At 36.8% G+C, this 23,225-nt stretch overlaps 1 protein-coding gene and 1 pseudogene across 11 annotated transcripts in view; one reads left to right on the top strand and one right to left on the bottom strand.

Annotated features, from left to right (window-relative positions):
* Positions 1–23,225, top strand: part of PDE4D (phosphodiesterase 4D) — a 1,389,427-nt gene that overhangs the window by 1,102,691 nt on the left and 263,511 nt on the right. The gene's annotated exons all lie outside the window — the stretch shown is intronic.
* On the bottom strand, positions 16,121–16,239 carry LOC135274939 (5S ribosomal RNA; annotated as a pseudogene).

Here is a 23,225-nt window from a genome sequence, read left to right as displayed (position 1 = left end):
ATGTCACAATAGAAACAAGTAGAAAAAAAAGAACTCTGGTGCAGCCCACCGAGAGAAACATACTATATTTCAACTATAACAATTATGTAACTAAGTTTCGATTTGCCTTCTAAATGTTTTTATTGCTTGTAGCCATTTGCTAACCCCTGAAGAAACTTCTAACTTTTCTTGTCCCAAGGAGTTGATTAATTACTTTTGTATAAGACAAAATGGTAAAGATTGGAATCCAGAATGAGTGCTTTCACTGGGGTGAAGCAGAGGCTGATGGGACTGCGAGGTAGGTGGGTAAAGTAATAGACAGATGCAACAGCAGGAACCACCCACCAGGCACTAGGAAAAATTCCATACTGGCAATAGCGTGCCCTGACTAGTGTTTGGGGGCAAAACATAACAGTCTCTTAACAAACTGCTCAGAACAGGTAATTCCAAGACATAGGCCTAGGTGTGAATAGGACAACTTTTTGAGGTATGGAAATAAAATATTTTTTTTCTTACCCACTTACAAATTTTCTTTTTCATGTATTTTGTAAAATAGATAATATTTTCATATAATGGTGTAAGAACATAACATTAAAAATAAATATACATAATGGAAGTGCTTGCACTTTTTTTTTTTACTAATAGACATGATATCCAATAAAATTGGTAATCACCAGTTGAGATCATGTGACTTCAGGAAGATCTGTACACCAACTTTCAGTTCATGGGTGGGACAGAAAGAGAGTAACTTAAGTCTATGTTGAAAGATCAGGTGGACTGGGGTCTCAGGGAAGGAAGATAAGCATGGGGAATCAAGGCAGAAGCCAATAATAATCAGAGACAAGGCATATGTTCAAGGTAACTGTGGCAGGGTGGTATGGGGCTGGGCTGCTGAGTTTGTTTCTGCAGCAGGTGAGGTTCAAGTGATTGGTAACACTGGAAAGGAGAACGAGTTACAGAAACTATGGCCCAGGCTACCTGTTCAGCCATTTTCATTCGTCATCATGCAAGTGTCTATTACATAATCAAGGGTACCCTTGATCAATAACATCTGGAGCCTACATTCTATTTCCATTTTTTTTAAGTCCACCAATAAGCAATTGTATAGCAAATTTTATCAGTGTAGAAAGTTGTTGTATTCTATCTAGTCAAACCATCCTCACCTTTCCTAAAGTGCCCATTGTGGAGGCTCTGGAAAATTAATGTTGCCCTTAGTCTTGAGTTAAAATGGGCAGGGCCTCTTTTTTCTCTAAATTGTACTCAATAAATGCATAATTTCTGTGCATTAAATGGTGCCCACAATCATTGAAACTACTAGCTCACCTCCTAAAAATCAGCATATTACTATGTGCTTTTTAATGTAAGAGCATTCCCTAATTTAACAAGCATTACGTAACATATGTCATTAATGTGTCATTAACTAGTTCCGTTAGCAAGGCCATGGAATAGATATTCCCATAAATCAACTACCTTTACAGTCACTAACTAACTGACTTGGTTTCATAGCACAGGCATTTATTTCAATTACACTGTGGTTCGTGTTATGATCAAATGAGATCAACTATGTGACATGATTTTGAAAACCATATTATAATGGTGGATGAATGAATTTGTGTGTGGGTGTAGATAGTTTACAGACAGAATGTGTAACACAGGCATGTAACTTGTAACTGAAACTTTTACAAAACCTAATTCCTTCTCATTCTATAAAAATGTGTACATGCATGTGCATATACACACACTGTGATAATGTATTTGTGTATTTGAGGTTTATAAATATTTAGTTTTAGAGTTCTGACTAGTAAAATAGTTTCACTTCATCTGGATAAAGATTAGCATCAGGAACTATAAAAATGGCCATGATTTCAAATTGTTGAATAATTTGATTGCATATTTACTTTTTAGTAGTATGTTGGCATGCACGTAGATCCAGCTTTCCTTTCAACAAACAGTGATGTAGAAGATTTCCTTAAATGGTTACTCTTTCCTCAGTAAGAGCAACCATATAAAAATTATAGACTTATTAGTCACCATAGTTGAAAGTATTGCATAAGGTTAACATAGTCCCCATGTAGTGATATGTTTTTACATTAGATTTATTAGATCAGAGCTGGTTTTAACTACAGCAATGACACTGCTATTATTAAATAAGAGATGGAAGGCCTAATAGATAATTGTCTGTTTCTTTCTAGACATTTATGTGTTTTTATTAGGATAATGAATACAGAATTATCAACACCATGATCATAGGTTTTTTTGTTTTTGAGTAATATCCGTAATGGCAAGCTCATTTTATTTTATAACCTACCCACACACAGACCTACATTGAAGCAAAACAGATGCTGAAATATGTTTGTTGCCATTGGCTTTGAAGAAACCTCAGTGATGTTTGCCTCAATATTTTAAAAGAAAAACGATTGGTACCTTTCTGAATAGACGTCACTGTGTCCTTCAAACAAAGCTGATACTGTAGAAAAGAAATGGATTGTCTTGTCTTTTACCAGTGAATATCTTCACCTGAACAAAACCCATCAGGAAAAATAAAGGATTTTCAGAAGTGTAGTTGTTGTTGTTTAAGCAGATACTAGTTATTCCATCCTTACAAATATGTTATATAACATGTTTATATATATATGTATATTTATATATTTCATCACAAACCAACATCCACAGAAACACACACACGTGTTTGACTTCTTCCTTTATTCCTTGAAACACTTTTGAGAGACCTGAAATCATCCTACTTATACAGTAAGAGGGGAAAGGAATCAAGCTGACTTTTCCATTTTACAATGTGCCTGGGATTGTGTTCTGTATTTTAGTGGCATTTTCTCACTCAACCTCCCAGAGTCCTGCATGGAATAATATGGTCTACATTTATAGATGAGAAAAACAAGATGTGGAGAGGCTAAGAACTCCACCCAAAGGTACAAAGCTCCTGGCAGAGCCTGGATTGGCGGCCAAGTATCAAGGTTCCAGTACAGACAGACCTATGTACATTCAATTATACAGAAAGTTTTAATAGGCTAGGTTTGACAACTACATGATAAGTGGAAGTTTTTGATTGATGAGAGTTTTCAAAAACTCAGAGGGTTTATTGCCAAGTTTATTTTTTCCTAGAAACATTTTTGTCATGGTGGTTGTTGTTGCTGGCATGGACAGTTATAAAAATAAATTAGAAGTAAACAGATAACAGTTTCTTGGCTGCCTTTATGTCTGTGAGCCTAACACGACTCCCAGAAGGAAAAAGATGCCGCAAGGAGGCTTATATGCTATTGCTTATTTAGGGATCGTTTGACCGCTTATTTACAATATCCAGTTACAGCCATGCTACTTTCCTTTTTGGGCAAAAGCACAACTTCGCTTGACCATTATTTTGGTGGAAGCTGACATTGCCTGTCACTTCCAACATGTCCTTGTGTACCCTAGCTTATAATTGCAGCATTTGAGCTTGGAGCTCCCCTAACAACACAATCATCGCCAAATTTACCATCGTTGGGAACATTGGTGAGGCCTGCTTCAGAGGCCTCTTTGTCATATTGCAGATATGCTTCGCCTTGCATCATAAATGCATTTCTAAAAGTAGTTTCCTATTGAGTTATTTCATAATAACATATTTTCTAACTACAAAATACATGTTCATTGTGGACAAATTTGAAACTTCAGAAAATTTCCAATAATTATTCCAATATTTATTTATATTTTATAAAATATAAATACATAACCTGTCATTGCAGCATCCAGGGATAGCCATCATTAAAACGTGTTGGTTTATTTCCTGCATAACCCTTTAAAGCATATATACACGCATACCCCACATACTTACACAGACACACACACACATACACATATATATATATACATTTTTATGGTTATATATATCCTATTGTTGTGTACCAGATGAATATCAGGGCTATATATATATATATATTTTTTTAACTTTTTAAAATATTTGTTTTTTATTATTTTTTTAAGACAGAGTCTTGCTCTGTCACCCAGGCTGGAGTGCAGTGGCGCGATCTTGGCTCATTGCAACCTATGTCTCCTGGGTTCAAGCGATTCTTGTGCCTCAACCTCCTGAGTAGCTGGGATTACAATTGTACACCACCACATCTGACTAATTTTTGTATTTTTAGTAGAGACAGGGTTTCGCCATGTTGCCCAGGCTGGTCTCAAACTCCTGGCCTCAATTGATCCGCCCACCTCAGCCTCCCAAAGTGCTGAGATTATAGGCATGAGCCACCACGCCCGGCCTGTATATATGTATACTTTTTTATTCTGCATTGTTCACTTGACAGTTTTAAGAAGGATTTTCCCATATCTGTTAAGATTCTAGAAAAATCTGATATTCTAATAGTAGCATAGGAATCCATTTTACTTATAACAAATGATTTATTTAATATTTAGCCATTCTCTCATTGTTGGGCATTTTAAATTTTCCTCTTTTTTCTCTATTATAAATAGTGCTTCACTAAGCATCTTTGTAGAAGAAATATTAATCTATATCTCTGGTTAATTACTTTGGCAAAATTTTTGAAAATGCTGTTACTGGGTCAAAGAGTTTAAATGGTTTCTAAACTTGTCAAGACATACTAAATATACTTCCAGATAGTTTTTAAAACAAATTATACCCTACATTAAAAAAAAAAAAAAACCATTCTGGTGGCTCACGCCTATAATCCCAGCACTTTGGGAGCCCGAGGCAGGCAGATCACCTGAGGTCAGGAGTTCAAGAGCAGCCTGGCCAACATGGCGAAACCCCATTTCTACTAAAAATAAAAAAATTAGCTGGGCATGGTGGCACATACCTGTAATACCAGCTACTTGGGAGGCTGAGGCAGGAGAATTGCTTGAACCTAGGAGGCGGAAGTTGCAGTGAGCCGAGATCTCACCATTGCACTCCAGCCTGAGCAACAAGAGTGAAACCTCGTCTTAAAAAAAAAAAAAAGTTCTTTAGAGAAATTTTATAGAGAATTCTCATTTTTAGAAAGAGCAAACATTTATATATTTATTAATATTTAAATCTGGAGTTTTGTAAAATTTTGTCTAGTTAGACACTTATGAATGGGAAATTGAGGCCCCAGTTCCATATAAGAGACAAACACAAAAATCTATCTTCTAAAGCTGGCCAAAAGCAGTTACATTTCTATGATCAATTAAGAAGAAAAACAGTTGAGTCTTCTGTTGAAATGATTTTGATAGTTGGGGTGATTTTCGATGGGGGAATATGTTACTGTTCTCTTTAATGTTGTGATATATTTTTGCTCTTATATGACTCTATAGTAAAAACAAGAATCGTATTACTCAATCTTGTTCATGTAGCAGTATCAGGCTGTGAAATTCATATTGCTCAGACAGTGGTTCTCCAACTATGATGTATGTAGGAAATACTGTGCCTGCTCTCTCTTAAATGTAGAGTCCTGAGCTTCATCCCTAAGACCCTGATTCATTTCCTTTAGATAACACCAAGAGCTATTCATTTTTAACTAAGGCAGATGGTTAATTCTAAGGCAGTTAATTCTAAGGCAGATGGTCCAAGGCCATATTGTGAGAAAAGCCAGTATAATGATGGAGAATTCTGACTTTGATACTTTGACACTGGCTCTACATCTGTCTGTAATTTATTTAACTGCTTACCGCCTCCGTTTCCTCATCTATAAAGGAGGGAAGAAAATGCCAGTCTCTTCCACCTGGGTTTCTTGTGAGGATTAAATGAAATAAGTCATGCAAATGAATTTAACCCAGTCTACAGCATATAGTAAATAATAAATGCTAACCCATTATTATTACTGTTGTCACTAGTATTCATATTGACATCATTATTTTTGCATTGGAAAATGTAAATATACAATTTTAAATGATTAGCATTGTTGGTGGATTACTGAATTGCAATTTGTCCTGCTGTCTTTTCTGACATTGCTAAATTTCTTTTACTTAAATATTGTCCTTATTTTTCTCTTGTTCCCACCCATGCACACCAGTGGAGTTGAAATTGAGTTGAGATCAAATGTAGCAGGTGTTACTCAGAGAATTTGGTAAGACTAGTTGAAAAAGGATCAATGAAACTTTATCAAAAGTAAAATAGTGATTCTCCTGCTTAGAGAACCCATTAGGGAGTGTGAGGTTCTCCAGGCCACCATAGAGCTATAATCTGCACCTTGTATCAGCCATAGCACGTAATTGCACAGTAAATTTCCCCTGACGTAGTTTAACAGTAAAACCTGTTAAAAAACATGGAGGAAGGCTGGGCATAGTGGCTCACACTTGTAATCCTAGCACTTTGGGAGGTGGAAGTGGGTGGATTGCCGGAGCTCAGGAGTTCAAGACCAGCCTGGACAACACGGTGAAACCTAGTCTCTAATAAAATAGAAAAAATTAGCTGGGCATGGTGGTGCGCACCTGTAGTCCCAGCTGCTTGGGAGGCTGAGGCAGGAGAATCGCTTGAACCTGTAAGAGAGAGGTTGCAATGAGCCGAGATTGTGCCACCGCACTCCAGCCTGGGCAACAGAGCAAGACTCCATCTCAAAAAAAAAAAAAAAAAATTGGAGGGTGTTTTGTTTTGTTTTATTTTGTTTTGTTTTTTTGAGATGAGATCTCATTATGTTGCAGAGACTGGAGCGCAGTGACTATTCATAGGTCTGATCATAGCACACTATAGACTCAAACTCCCGTGCTCAAATGATCCTCCCATGTCAGCTTCTTGAGTAGCTGGGACTACAGGTGTAGCCCACCATGCCTGACCATGGAGTTCTTAAAAATGGATATTGACATACATGTATAGAAAATTCATTCAATAAATAGTTATCACATTCCTAGACTTGGTGTGAGAACCATGCTAGGTATTGGAAATACAGAAATGAATATATTAATATTAAAGTCACTTAATTCAGCTGTTCCCTGTGATAATCCTTCTGAAACAAAGCAAAACAATACAGAATCTTTAGGCACTATTCAATTTGTGGCTACTTCCTCCTAAAGATTAATGTATCTGAACTTGCTGGCTGCTAGATATTTTAGTCATTTCAAAATGTACTGATTTGGCTAAAGAATCTACTTTGATTAAAATAGGGTACCTTAAAGCACAAGTCAAGTGCGTTAAGAGCAAATACAATATCAGCAAATATCTATACAATCCCCAGAGGAAAGTCCTTTAAAGGCCTACTTATTTCAAGTCAAATTTAGTTAAACTACATAACTTAGACAGTCCCCTGAGTATCAGTGGAATTTCTCCCAGAGCTGTGACTTTGTCAAGCTAAGTTACCCTTTCTCCTGACCTTTGGAAAGAGGCAGCATTTATTGTTTTGTGTGTGTCCTTAAGCTGGGTGCTTAGCAAATATTCTCTCATTAAAACCTAAAACAGCCTTTTCTTACACCTAGAACCTTGTAAAAAATATGTCAGGAACAGGACGATCACCTTATAAGGCGCAGGCAGCCAAGAAGCTGTTTTCTTTTTCAGTCAAGTGTAGAGAGCATCCATGATGCCAAGTTCTCAGCCGTGGCTGGTACAGGCGGGTGCAGCAGGAGGCATAGTTGCCACTCCTCAGAAAGAACAGGGACATGGCTGGACCCATTGTCCTTCTTACTCTGGGCCAGGCAGGGTAGCAGACCTAGTTGTTGAATGCCTCTTTATTGATAGTTATTTAACTTCAATAGGATCTTGTTTTTATGGTAGGCAGATTGTCCTTAATTGGTTTGAACTTTGTCCTCTTTTCATAGCAGAAATTCTTAATCTGCTGTCCACAAATAAGCTTTGGAGATCTGTTTAACTCCCTTAAAATAACAAAAATGTACAGCATTTAGTAAGAGTCACGCAGTGTGCTGAAAACTTCACATGCCTTATCTCCTCTAAACTTCATAACGACTCATCACATAGGTACTGTTTTTATTCCCATTTTGAAAATGAAATTTAAAGAGATTAAATGATATGAAGAAGGTCACAAAACTATACAGCAGTAGAGTCATGATTTTAGGTGAGGCTGTCTAACTCCAACACCCTTAGCTTAACCACTAGGCTATACTGAACTTTATGGAATTACATCCAAAAAGGGTGTGTGTGTGTGTGTGTGTGTCTCTGTGTGTGTGTGTATGAATTTTTCTGAAGACTTACATTTCCAAAGATTTATAAGTCATCTGATTCTCAAAGGAGTCTCTTATCTCCAAAATTTGAAACCATTTGCAACAGGGTGGCTATATTTATGAACTTTTATTAGAATGGCCTAAACAGATAAAATGTTCTCCTGAGTCCAGAGCAGGGTCTAAACCTATTGGGATACTATACTCATGTGATCAACTGAATCACTTGGTTAGTTAACTAGAAGATCTGCAGGTCTTGAGCTGAGCTTAGTGCTTTACAGACATGTGCCATTCGTCACCTATACCACTCATCAAATATCCAAAGAACTATGAAGGCTGAAGGAAAATAAGTGAGTGAACAAGGGTGCAAAGAAATCATAAATTTGAAGCATTCTATTTAAAATTATCATCTATTGCTAAAACTGGCATGTTACCCCAAACATCAGTTGCAATGTGCTATTCAATAAGGGTTTTCAACTAGTTTATAATAGGTAAATTGCTCTTTTCAAAAAAACCAGGATTAAAGTCACATCCTCTCTCTACTCTGACAAAGCCACAGTCACATAAAATAATGGTCCTGGAGTAAATATAATAACAGAATTTTGTTCTGATAGAGACTGTAAGTATACTAATACCACCATTAGAAATATAGGTGGGCTGCCTGAACTGAGAAGGTTGTGTCATGGCTGTTAGTTTCAATAACTGAAAGGGTTGACAGAGATTATTGCATTAGTGCCTCACTGGCCTCAAGATGCATGCAATGAGTAAAATTAAGACCATCTTATTAAAATACCAAAGCAATGTATAAGAAATTCTCATATATTAAAGGGGAAAGAAGAAAAAGGAATTTCACATTTGCTGAGCATGTACTACTTTCAAAACTCTGTTCTAGGTGCTTTCATATTCGTTAACTCATTTTAATATGTGAGTGCTTTATAATCCTTTTTGAACAAGTGTGGAATGTTTCAGGCTCAGAGAGGGTAAGAAGCTTTGTTTAAGGTCCCCTAGCTGACAAGTAACAGAACCTGTTCAAATTCAGATCTGATTTCAAGGTGCATGTTGTTTTTGCTCTGATTTGATGCGTTGGAAAGCCAAATGGCATTTGGGAACCTAGAGTTAAAGCATCAGTATTTTACTAAGGGGCCATTGGATCATTGAGAGGCAACAAATTATAATGGATAAAAATGCAAATTTCAGGCAAGTCACTTCTCTTAGCACCATTGCTTAATGTGGAATAGTAATAAAAGTCAAATGAGACAATGGACATGAGATGCTGAAAATAGCACATTCTCTGTTGTTATCTATCGTGATTATTGTGTTACCCTTGGAAAAAGACCCATAGAACAGTGGCAGCTGGACCCCCTGGACAGTGAACCACCAACCTAAAGATTGTCTGGGCAGGCTTGACTTTGGGAGTTCATGCATATCAACTCTAATTCTGTCCAGGAATTCAGTGGCAGAGAGCAGAGTTTCACAGGTAGCAAGGTCTTCGGTCAGGAGGCATTTCAGCAAAGTGATCAGTGTTGTCAAAGCTATGAAAGATGTTGAAGAACAGACTTTCTACCTGAGACATCGACTAAAGTTTGAAGCTTCAAGGAGAAGGCATAGTTCTATCAACAGACAGCAGTATAGCACCAACACTTAAACCCTATGCGGCAGATTTAAATGCTGAGCCCTCAAAATCATTTGCCTGTTTTACTTTAGCTCCAGAAAAGGGGTAGGGAAACCCTTCTTCTTGCATCCCTCTCCCATGTTTACTGTTACTTAAGCAGTATTTATTTTGGTAACAGGAATACCTAGCCTTACCACTTAATCTCCACCATTCCAAAGACAATCTTTCTGAGGTCATCTTAACGTCATCTCTATGCAATAAATATCTCAGGTTTCTCATTATTCCCGAGGACATTGACCTCATATTTCATATTGTCTTAAAGTCAAAAGTACCTTTGTCCTTAACTCACACCATGTATGTATGAGACTGGGATACGAGAGAGATTGTTACATCTGGCTTGATATGTTTTGGCATTACAGGTAGTATAGGTTTTGTTATTACAGTTTAACTTTTGAAATGTGTTTGAGATTTCTCGGGTGAAATAGAACCTTTGATGTGCTGTTCCGAAGGGATAGCTATGATTCAGAGAAATCATTTCTAAAAGGTGGCACTCTTTCTCCTTCCAGTTCTTCTCTTCAATAGCAGGGCCGGGGAAAGGAAGAGGCACTTTTTGTTATTTCAAATGAGAGCATCAAAGATCAAAGTCCAAGCTGCTCAACAAAAGCCAAATGACCTTTTTTTCTACTCTATTCATAAATACATAAGAGCTGATGTTTCATTATGTTTAAGTACAAAATGCACACTCCTACTTTGTTGTTTTTATATGTGAGTGTGGAATATGTATTTGAAGAATTATGTATTCTTCAAATGCTCGTCTAATGACTGTTACCTACTCATCCAAATACAAATGATAAGGTCTCAGTTTACTGTTGTTCCTATTTTACAAGAGTTATCAATTTTGATTGAGAAACACAAAGGACAAATATATCATTATTTGCTAACCATGCCTATTATTAGTTTTGTGCCTTCATAACGTAAGTAAATAGCCACAAATACATGGCGCTTATCACACACCAGGCGTGATTCTGAATGGCATGTTCTCCATGTTATCGAAGAAGAGACAAAGGCATGAAGAGAGTAACTTGGCCAAACTCACAGGGCTAAAAAGGCAGAGAATCAGGTTTCCAACTCAGATTGCCTAGACCCTGTGTTCTTAACTATTATCATATAGTGTCTCTTTTACTGTTTCTCACTGAAGATGGCAGAGATTAAAATTTCAGGAATAAATATACCCTCCACAGGTAGGCATATGCATAGACTTCACATGTGATGAATAACAAAATGACTGCCTTTCACATAAAGTTATGAAGCAAACATATCATGAGTACTTTGTGCACACACTGGTTAGAACACATTACACATTTCATATCATTGAGTTCACACACACACACACACACACACACCCCTATATGAGGGCAATATGATTTTTCCATGTGATAAAGAAGGAAAGGGAAGTTCAGACAGATTAGGTAAATTGTCCAACATTGTTCAGATAGCAAGTAACAGATTTAAGATGCAGACGTAGACCAGAGACCATTATTTTAGACCATGATGCCTTTTCTCACCAGTTATTCATTCATTTAGTCACTTAATATACATTTACTGAGTACCTGCTATCTGTCAATGTCTTGTAAATCAATGTAGGAAAATCAGAAAATTTGAATTCACAGCATCTAGGTTCATATCTCATCTCCATCATTAACGAGCAAACCAGTAAGCCTCTCATCATTAACCAGCAAACCAATAAACCTCTCATCATCATTAACCAGCAAACCAGTTTGCAGTTTCATTATCAAGAAAATGGGTTGACAAAAAATATTTATTTCACAGAAATGTTGTGAAGTGCAAATAAAATAATCCATGTATAGAAATTGGCAAATGGTCAAGCAAACATGAATGTTAATGTTATTATGATGAGTAAAGTAAATGATATGGAGACCCACAACCTCAAATAGCTGGGGAGGGGTAGCTGATAAGGGGAGAAATGTGTCTAAAGTCAGTTGCAATACCCTGAGATAATGCTTTATTGAGAGTGTGAATAAGATGCTTGGAATTGTGGAAGGAAGAACTGGAGATCATATTACACATTTCTTACTACATATTGAGCTTTGAAAAGTAAGAATGATTTCATGAGGCAGAAATTGGTAGGATCTGAAACTTCATTACCTGTAAAATAGACTCCAGGAGTGAGAACAGTATGACCAGAAATATCTTTGGAGGGGCCAGAAACAAGATTTGAAGGGAATTAGGACCCGATTTTGAAGTAACCTAAGTGCCATGATTAAGAATCCACTTTTATAGGCAAGAGTAGTTATTCAAGGAAGTAAAATAATCACATTTTCCAACCGCCTCAAGCTGTCTCCTTTTCCTTCCTTCTTTTCTTCCTTCCTTTTTCCTTTCTTCCTTTCCTTCCTTCCTTCTTTCCCTCCTTCCTTCTCTCCCTCTCTCCTTTCTTCCCTTCTTTCTCCTTCCCATTTAACCACATACAAAATTCCAACAGCAGTGTAGAAAGTAGTGTTGAGGAGTTGGGCATGTGGGCAGGGACACCACCGAGGAAGCTGATTTGATATAACCTGGTGACGACAGCTTTGGCTCTTCTCACCCTCCCTCCCAAGTAAGCACAGCGTAGAGGAATATGAGCAGTCAGGAATGTTGCAATCAGGAATGTTGAAGCTAGAAGGGAGGTAAGCAAGTCTGGTGTTCCCAACCTGACAACACATCAAATAGCTATGACAGCCTTTGAAAGTAGAGATTCTGGGATCCAGCTTCAGCTTTACTGACACAGAGTATCCAAAAGGAGACCTATGAATCTGTATTTTTAAAAGCCTCTCCAAAGTGATGTGTAGACCAGTAATTGAAAAGGATAATTTCTTTAGTTTTTGATGAAATAACTAAGTCCCAGAGAAGTCAAGAAGATTGCCAAAATCACAACAAGGTAGTAGCAGGGTCAGAACTCAAACTCAAGGCTCCCAATTCTCAACCCAGTAGCATAGCCCAGCATCAGTTCTTACCTTGGTGTTAAATACATTCCTGCCCATGAACAGTGATCACAAAAGCAGGGAGGGAGAGAGGGTGGCAAGGGTCAAAAAATACCTATCGGGTCCTGTGTTCACTACTTGGGTGACAGGATCATTAGAAGCCCAAACCTCAGCTTCATGCAATATAGCCACGTAACAAAACTGCACGTGGACCCCTGGATCTAAAATTCAAAAATCAATAAATAATACAAAAGAAATACATTCCTATTTTTCTCAAATATTCTTCAGAATATTAAGTGGGAATCCCTTTGTTTTACAAAGTTGGTCTCATATGTTTAAGGAAATTTAACCAGATAGTTGTTTTCTGCGTCTTCCTCTAAGTATTAACAAACATTTACCATACACTGTAAAGCATTACAATATTGTTAGGATGATTAACAAGATTACCAAAGTGAAGGACTCTTGCTACAATCCTTTTTCTAGCTTTTTCATTCTACTATTTAGATTCATGTAAACACATCCATTCATTTCAGCAAAATGGCATGTTCCACACAAAGGTTTTGAACATTGTGCTTAGCTAGAGAATATCTCTAGTGAGTGCTCATAGGGGGCATTAAAATAAGTATTTCTCTTAGTTTCAAGTTTTATGAAATTAAAAGTAATCCATTTGTTCAAGTCTTCATTTAAATATTTAGTCCAAAGAACAGAAGATTGGGGATTGAGTCATAATCCAGACATTTAAATCCAAGAGAGTTTAGGCACATCATTGCCCTCCTTCCTGAGTTTCAGATTTTTCTTCAGCAAATAAGGGTAAAAATCCACACTCCCAGACCCACCACCTACTTCCCAGGGTCACTGTGTAAATTCCATTGAACAATGGCCATGAAGAGGCTCAGAAAAGGCCTGCTTGTGAGGGCAGGAGAAGCTCAGGAGGAAAAGGCTTTTCGGAGGAGTTCTTTTGTCTCCCCCAGCACAGGTTATCTGACCATCAGGGTCACAGATGGAACTCTTTGTGGACATGGCAAGTGAGAAAGCACCCAAGGTGCCCTGAGAGATTATTTTCATGTATTCTGAAAGGCCACCTACTTTCATGGGATTAGTGGCGTATGTGGTAAGGAAACTCATAATTACATTGCAAGTTTAAAGTACAGCTCCGTAGGAAGAAGCTAAGAGCAGAAAAAGCATAGATGTGGTTTGAATATTTTTTTTCCTCTTGTCAAATTTAAGTCTGAATTTTACAAAAAAAGAAAAAGAATGCTGAAACAGTCATATTTTAAGATTTCTAAAAGGCTTAAAAACATTTAGAAAAGCAAAGATGATACCTACACTGAATGCTTATTAAAAAAAAAACTCTGACTTGGGTTTCATGAAGTACAGGCATGTGCTCACTCTGTAATTCTCAAAGACTATTTTCAAAATTTGGTCAAATTAAATTTCAAAGGTCAGCAAAGTGTATAATCATGTTTCGGTTTCTTTTTTCCCCTAAGTTTAAAAAACTGACATCTATTCTTTTTTTAGACTATCTTAATGTATGAAAGAAGAGTAAAAGTTATCTTACAGCATATATTTTTCTGTAAAAGTAGCTACTTTTAAGATTAAATTATTTACCAGGGGTATTCATTTTATATAAGCAGGCTGGAGATGGAGGTTCTATTTACATATTTACACTATTGTGGTACAGTATAGTACTAAATATTTTACAGGCCAGCAATCAAAAGAATTACAGTTGCTAATAGGAAACACTAAATCTGAGGATTCTGGCATGACCGTATAGCTGGTTGGAAAAATCTTTGCTGAATTGAATGGCTTTCTCATTAGAGATGGCCTTGTTTACACTGTGCTTAGAGTTCTGTGTGCCATTTTGGACTCCTCATTGAAAAAGTTCTGTGTGCCATTTTGGACTCATTTTTTAAAGGAGGATAAGTGGGAAATAAAATGGAAGCCAAGATTATGTGGAATAAATTCTACAAAAAAAGAAAAAAGAAAGAAAATACACATAGTTGAATGTCATAATCTATCCAGAAAATAGATGAAGTGGCCCAAAAATGGATGAATGTATTCAAATATTTGAAAAATATTATTTCATAAAAATGAGAAGAATTTTAATGACTGAAGAAGTAAAACTTGACTTTTTTAAATTTGAGAACATAGTTAATGTTAAAGAGGGTCAGCAAAGAACATTGCTTCTCAACTTGAGATGATTAGAGAAGAGGTTAAATGCCTTTAGAAAACAGCGTGCTATGGACCTGGCAAGTCAACAGGATTTATGAACAGCCTCACCATGAATTTGGTCATTCTGAGGGTAAAGAAAATCCCAACTTAATTTTGGAACAAAGATCAATGTGACTACTACCATCCTTATGTCTTCTCAATGAACTTCATGATTCCTCCCAGGCTGGTGAGAGTAGGTAGTTGATGAGCATTTGTGGAATGGATAGGCGACTCTTTTCTGTGACCTACTCTGTCACCCTCAGGATCTAGTCATCCTTTGAGTTTGATATCTAAGGTGGCAATGTAATATTTCTTATACCAGAAATACACTGAAGCTCAGAGAGGGAGAGCTGAAATTTTAGGAGAGTGCTATATCAGCAAGAGGATGCCCCAGGTAATATCCTTTCCTTCCAGAGAGGAACATTTGGCTCTAGGAGGGCATTTAGTCTATGAGTTCAGAACAGGAATGGTCTTAGGCATCTGATCCAATCTGCAACATTCCCAGTCTGAACCAACTCACCCTGATTCCATTGCAAATGAGCTAGACAACAGTGAAGAGTGGTTCTAGTCCGGGTTTGGATAAACTGTGAAATATTTCAAGAATTTTTCTATAGGCTCTCAACCATTTCCCTAGAAATGTGCACATTCAAAATGTCATTTTGTTTTGCAATACCATCTTGAATAAGACAAGCCTAGTTTTTTGTTTTTTAACATAACTTTAAAATAATTGATTCACAATATTTGTACATAAGATAATGGGATATTTTGTTACACGCATAGAATGTATAATGACCAAGTCAAATTATTTTGGGTATCTATCACCTTGGGCATTTAGCATTTCTATGTATTGGAATAATTTCAATTACTTTCTTCTGGCTATTTTGAAATATTTAATACATTATTCTTAACTATAGTCTCCCAACTCTGCTATCACACGCTGTAACTTATTTCTTCCATCTAACTCTATGTTTTCATATATTAGGCAATCTCTCCTCATTCCCCTCCTCCTCTGAGACTCAGGCAACTATCATTCTGTTACCTTCCTGAGATAACTTTTTTTAACACCTACTTATGAATGAGAACATGCCATGTTTGTGTTTCTATGCCTTGCTTATTTCACTTAACATTCAGTTCAATCCATGTTGCTGAAAATGACAGGATTTTATTCTTTTTTTGGCTGAATAGTATTCCATTGTGTGTGTGTATGTATACACAATACATTTTCTTTTTATTTTTTTTACTTTTTATTTATTTGTTTATTTCTTAAAGCCTATAGGACCTGGGATTCCTAGGCCGTCTCCCATCCAAGTACTAACCAGGCCCAACCCTGATTAGCTTCCGAGATCAGACAAGATCGGGCACGTTCAGGGTGGTATGGCCACAGACACACTACGTTCTCTTTATCCGTTTGTTAATTGATGGATATTTTGGTTGATTCCATGTATTAGCTATTGTGAATAGTGCTGCAATAAGCATGAGGGTTCAGGTATCCCTCTGACATACAGATTTCCTTTCCTTTTCCTTTAGATAAATATCCAGTAGGGGGATTGCTGGATTGTATAATAGTTCTACTTTTAGTTTTTTGAGAAATCTCCATGCTGTTTTCCATAATGGCCATATTAATTTATATTCCCACTAAATTCCTTTTTCTCCATGTCCTCACCAGCATGTATTATTTTTTTGTCTTTTGATAATAGCCATTCTAAGGTAAGATACCTCATTGTGGTTTTGATTTGTAGTTCCCCGATGATTAGTAATATTGAGCACTTTTGTATACCTGTTGGTATGTCTTCTTTTTAGAAATGTCTATTCATGTCCTTTGTCCACTTTGTGATGGGATTATTTGGGTTTTGTTTTGCTTTGTTTTTGCTGTTAACTTGAGTCCCTAGCATATGCTGGATATTAGTCCATTGTTAGATGAATAGTTTGCAAATATTTTCTACTATTTAACATGTTGTCTTTTTACTCTGTTAATTGTTTCCTTTGCTATGTTTAATACAGTCCCATTTGTCTATTTTTATTTTTGTTGTCAGTCTTAAGGCAAGCCTCGTTTGATCTGGTACTTCTGAAATCTCATTGGCTCAAGTAAAGCACAGTTGTAAATCCTGAGTGTTGGTTACTCTTGATCCTGGATGTCTTCTGTAATCCAGAGACAGATTCATGTGTCAGGTTCACACTTGAACTGATCCTCTGTAACTTTACTGATTGTTGTTAAGACGGTGCAGAACCGGACTGGCTTTTGCATTACACAACAATCACAACAGTGTGTAATAATTATAGACTTATTCTCTAACACCTCTTAAGCACTTAGATAATGAGAAATGTCTTGATGAAAATACCTGTAACCACAGAAGATCAAGGGAATAAAAAACCTAAATGAAGTGCGAAAGTGGTAGAAGTGAAGACATAGATGGTTTCACTTGGGCCAGAGATAGATTGTGAAACATTTGAGAGTTTAACATACTTTCAGTACTGACAGTCTACTTTGATGTAATGTAGTGTATTGAATGTTATTATGCTGACAAATAAACCCCCAAAATTAAATGACTTAAAAACAAGTCATTCTTCATCACATAGCTTTCTAGGATGGTGTTTAGGAGGATAAGGCCGCTCTCCTTGCTCTTAGTCATGGACCAGGATTCTCCCACCTTCTGTTTCTACCATCCTTCATGCATCAGCATCTTCAGCATCCAGCTGACAGAAAAAGAACATCAAGATGGACATGTGGGAGGAGCTATGAACCAGTCCTGAAAGTGGCATGCAATATTTCTGCTCACATCTAATCACTTGGCCAAATCTAATTGCAAGGAAGACATAGAAATGAGAACTTGTATGCCCAGGAACAGTCAGAGAATGGAATATGGCAGACAGCCAGCAGAATTTCTTACATTCACAGTCCTGATTATTTAATTCTATGCTTTTCCAAGGTCATTTTGTCTTCAGCCAAGATTCTATTTCAAGGAAACATATTTCTTCACTCTACAATATCATTGTTGAAGTAGATCCTGCTGCCTCTGTGGTAGCCCATCCAATATCTTAAAACCTTTAAAAGATAATTTTTAACCATACATAATTCACCCAATATAAGAAATCATGAGAGAGAGCTAATCTCAGTGTACTTATTATACAATGAGACAAGTAATGAGATGGATCTCTTTTATTCTCCACTATATATTTTAAAAGAATTGCAGAGGAGAGTGATTGTTTATGTTCATCATAAGATAATATTCTTATCATTGCTTTGCCTCAGTAAGACTGAAAACAAATTGTAATTCAGGCCACACAACCCTCTGAAGCCCTTTTCCATTCACTCAACCCCCATTAAAGCAGAAAACGTGTCTGTTTGGATTGTTGACGTTGGAAACTGAATAATACCACTTCTCCAAAATAGATTTAATAGTAGGGCTGGTGAATGGCTTCCTGACCTGTTTGATGGAGAATGTGAGCCCAGAGGAAAAACATGGTATATGAGTTTTCATATCCATTAGTCTAAAATAATCAGAATTAAGTTATATTTTTAAAAGTAATTATGATAGAACTATTACTTTTTTTGTATTATAATCTTACCTAGACTTATTTAACATATTTAATATATAATATTTTAAGGCTAAGTAGTTCTACACAGGATTTATCATTCAATTCTTATTTATTCAATAAAATATTTTGGAGATTAATTTTTAATAAGTCTAAATACCCAGATAGCCAGGAATGTGATTGAGGATCACATTTTTAAAACCCATCCCTCAAAAAGAAAATTATAATATCTTGGGAGACAGCTATGGTTTGAAGATCACCCCTCTTCAAAGTGGGTTCAATATCTGACCTAGTGGAATCACTCTCCATTCCCCAGGACTAGGTGACACTCAATGATCTGGGAAAAATAAACATGTGCAAATAACAAGAATTTTGAGAAATATGAGTAAGCTTTGAAATTTGGATACTGAAAAGAGAAAGCAAGAGAGGGAGGGGGATGGGGGGAAGGGAAGGGGAGAAGGAGATGATAGGGAGGGAGGGAAAGAGAAAAAAGGAATGAAGAAAAAACTAATAATAATTTGCCTTTTAAAATAATATAAGGTGCGACTGGGCACAGTGGCTCACTCCTGTAATCCCAGAACTTTGGGGAGCTGAGGCGGGCAAATCACCTGAGGTCGGTAATTCGAGACCAGCCTGACCAACATAGAGAAACCCTGTCTCTACTAAAAATACAAAATTAGCTGGGCATAGTGACACATGCCTGTAATCCCAGCTACTCAGGATGCTGAGGCAGGAGAATCACCTGAACCCAGGAGACAGAGGTTGCAGTGAACTGAGATCGCACCATTGCACTTTAGCCTGGGCAACTCAAAAATCCATCTCAAAAAAAAAAGAGATAAGTGCTACATTTTTATTTTCACCAATGCAATTGTTTTTCTTATCCTTTCCTGATATGTAATTGCCTCAGATGCAAGCCTATGTGAAACTAATGAAGATCAAGCTAAGAGCTTCTCACTGGCCTGGTTCCCTTTCAAGTTCTAAGACGAAGGGGTACTTGCAGCTGCGCATAGTTTTAGGTTTTATAAAATTCGAAAACCTAAGATGTTTTTGTATTATTTTTCGGAAAGTGGACTCTTATAATTGTATAACCTTCATGCACCACAAAACCTAGATCCCACCCCTGATTGCATGGTTGACTGGTGTTCAAACAGGATGATATTCAAAATAACCCCCATTAAAATACCTTCTGAGTTCCAGATTATTTCTATAAATGTACTAACAATTTCATTAATTGATAGGCCTCTTTCTTTAAATAAGTGACCAATTCCTAGCTAAATTAAAAAATGACAATGAAGTTTATTTGAAGCAGAGCTGCACAGATAACCATGGAATGATAACCAGGATAGAAAAAATAGTGCTGTGTCTAAAGATATCCATGTATTCCCAATACAAATATTTATTGAGCAACTCATACATGTGAGGCACTGTTGTATCTGCTGGGGACACATTAATGAACAAAGTAGATTTAAAAAAAAAATACTCTGCGCTTGTGGATCTATTTAATGATGTAAGTAAAATGATAAAATGAGTAAAAAATGAAGTTCATCAGAGGCTGTTGAATGCTATGGAGAAAAATTAAAAGTAAGGAAGGTCTTTTAAAAAAAAAAAAAAAAAAAAGCCTGGGAGGTTAGGGGCAGCAGTTTTAAATAGGCTGGCATAGGAATATCTCGTGAAGGTAACATGGAGTTGATATCTGAAGAAAAAAAAAGCCAGGCAAGGAGAACTGCAAATCCAAAGGCCCTGAGGAGGGAGTATGCACAGGTGCTTCAAGGACAGCTAGGGGCCAAGAAGCTGAGCAAAGTGAACAAGAGGAAGAGATGTAGGTAAAGATGAGATTAGAGAGGGACCAGGGGCCCGGGTCACTGAGGGCCTTAAACCTTTAAGAAGGCGTAGTATTTACTCTGAATAAAATAGGATACCATTATGGGATAGTGAGCAGGAACTTGCAGGGACTGGGCATACATTTTAGGAGGATCACTCTATCTGCAATATAAAGAATAAATGTGGGTGGGTGGCTGGAGAAGTAGCGGGGCCCATCATTAAAATATCAGTGCTTCAAGGTGGGCTTATTAAAGCAATTTTAGTTGCTCTGTATCATAGAAACAATAAATAAATACAGAAACTCCCCAACTCCACCTTGGGTTTTTTTCTTTGCTTGTTTCTTTTCTTAATATTTTAACTTTTATTTCAGGTTCTGGGGTACATGTGCAACTTTGTTACGTAGGTAAACTTGTGACTTGAGGATTTGGTGTATATATTACTTTGTCACCCAGGTAGTAAACATAGTACCTGACAGTTGGTATTTTTTTTTCTGCTCCTCTCCCTCCTCCCACCGTCCACCCTCAAGTAGGCCCCAGTGTCTATTGTTCCTCTCTTTCCGTCCATGTATTCTCATTATTTAGTTACCACTTATAAGTGAAAACACACAATCTTTGGTTTTCTTTTCTTGCATTAGTTTGCTAAAGATAATCGCCTGCAGCTCCATCCATGTTCCTGCAAAGAAAATGATCTTGTTCTTTTATATGGCTGCATAGTATTCCATGGTATATATGTACCAAATTTTCTTTATCCAGTCTATCATTGATGAACATCTAGTTTGATTAGATGTCTTTGCAATTGGGAATATTACTGTAGTGAACACATACATGCATGTATCTTTATAGTAAAATGATTTCTATTACTTTTGGCATATACCCAGTAGTGTGATCGCTGAATTGAATGGTAGTTCTGTTTTTAGTTCTTTGAGGAATCACCACACTGCTTTCCACAATGGTTGAAGTATTAATAATTTACATTCTAACCAGCAGTATATAAGCGTTTCCTTTTCTCTGCAACCTTGCCGGCATCTGTTATTTTTTGACTTTTTAGTAATAGCCATTCTGAGTGGTATGAAATGGTATCTCATTGTCATTTTGATTTGTATTTCTCTAATGATTAGTGATTTTGAGCATTTTTTCATGTGCTTATTGGCCACATGTATGCCTTCTTTTGAAAAGTGTTTATGTCCTTTGCCCACTTTTTAATGGGGTTGTTTGGTTTTCGCTTGAATGTTTAAGTTCTTGTAGATTCTAGATATTAGAACTTTGTTGGATAATATAATTTGCAACATTTTCTCCCATTCTGTAAGTTATCTGTTTACTCTGTTAATAGTTGGTGTTTTATTTTTTAATTTTGAGGGATTTCAATTGGGTTTTGGAGGTTTTCCTATTGAGTTGTAGGAGCACCTATGTACTGTGGATATTAACATCACATCAAATATGTGGATTGCAAATATTTTCTTCTAATCTATAGGTTGCCTTTTCACTATCTTTTCTCCGTTGCTGTGCAGAAACTTTTTATTTTGATGTAGTCCCACTTGCCTATTTTTGCTTATGCTTTGATGCTGCCATGGATTAGAAAACTTAATATTATTAAAATATCCACTATCCAATAAAATCTCCACAAAAATTCCAGTGGTATTTTTTATAGAAATAGAAAAGCAATCTTCAAATTCACAAGAAACCACAAAAGACTGTGAAACGCCAAAACAATCTTGAAAAAGAACAACCGACCTGGAGGTCTCATACATCCTAATTTCAAAACATATTACTAAATGACAGTAATCAAAGCAGTGTGCTACTGGCATAAAGAAATAATAAAACTAATAGGACAGAATAGAGCCCAGAAATAAACCCACATATATACAGTTAACTGATCTTTGACAAAGGTGCCCACAATATGCAATGAAGAACGAAAAGTCTTGAACAAATGGTGTTGGGAAAACTGGATATTCATATGCAAAAGAGTGAAATTAAACCCTTATCTTAAACTGTATACAAAAATCAGCTCAAAGGACTGAATTGTAAGACCTGAAGCTGTAAACCTAGAAGAAAATTTAGGGGGAAAATTTCATGGCATTGGTCTTGGCAATAATTTGAGATGCTTTCTTAGGGAGAGTTTCAATTAAGAAAATTTTTCTTAAAAATAATCATTAAAACATAATCTATAAACCTCAAGTAAAACAAGTTTTGGTTGGGGCTTTCTGGTTGTCTTAGTCAACTCAGGCTGCATAACCAAATACCATAGACTGGTGGCCTAACCAGAAATTTTCTCACAATTCTGAAGGCTGGGAAGTCCAAGACCAAGATTGGCTGATTTGATTCCTGCAGAGGGCTCTTCCTATATGCAGATGGCTGCTTTCTCACTCTGTCCTCATGTGGTAAAGAGAAAATACTCTTGTGTCTCTCTCTTTTCTTAGAAGAATACCAGCCCTATTGGATTAGGGCCTCATCCATATGACCTCATTTAGCCTTTATCACCCAACAGGCCCTATGTTCAAATACAGTCACATTGGGGGTTAGGGCTCCAACATATGAATTCTGGGGGAAACAAGATTCATTCCGTAACACTGGCCTAATACTTTTCAGAAAAATTGGCCTTTTACCACGTCATTGTGTCAAAAACGTGCTAAGCAAGTCCACCTTATCCTCCATCATTTACAGTTCAGACATCAAACTCATGCTGTCATTTCCATCTTGAATCTTTTTATTGCTCTATATTACTTGGGAGTGTCACTGACAAGCCAGAAAAAAGTATTGTATATTTCCAGATACCACATAATATTTTACTCATAAATAAGCATATACGCTTCATCTTTGTGCCAGGCTGTGCGTGTGGGTGTGTGTGTGGGGTGTGTGTATGAGACAGTATCCCACTGTGTTGCTTAGGTTGGAGTGCAGTGGCATGATCGAGACTCACTGAAGCCTCAATCTCCTGGGCTCAAGCGACTCTCCTGCGTCAGCACCACAGGCCTGTGCCACCATGCCTGGCTAATTTTTGTATTTTTTGTGGAAACAGGG

The sequence above is a fragment of the Aotus nancymaae genome, unplaced genomic scaffold (genome assembly GCF_030222135.1).
Source record: "Aotus nancymaae isolate 86718 unplaced genomic scaffold, 86718_ANA_hifiasm-v0.15.2.pri h1tg000014l, whole genome shotgun sequence".
Taxonomy (NCBI): Eukaryota; Metazoa; Chordata; class Mammalia; order Primates; family Aotidae; genus Aotus; species Aotus nancymaae.
This window is presented reverse-complemented; position numbering and strand designations above follow the sequence as displayed.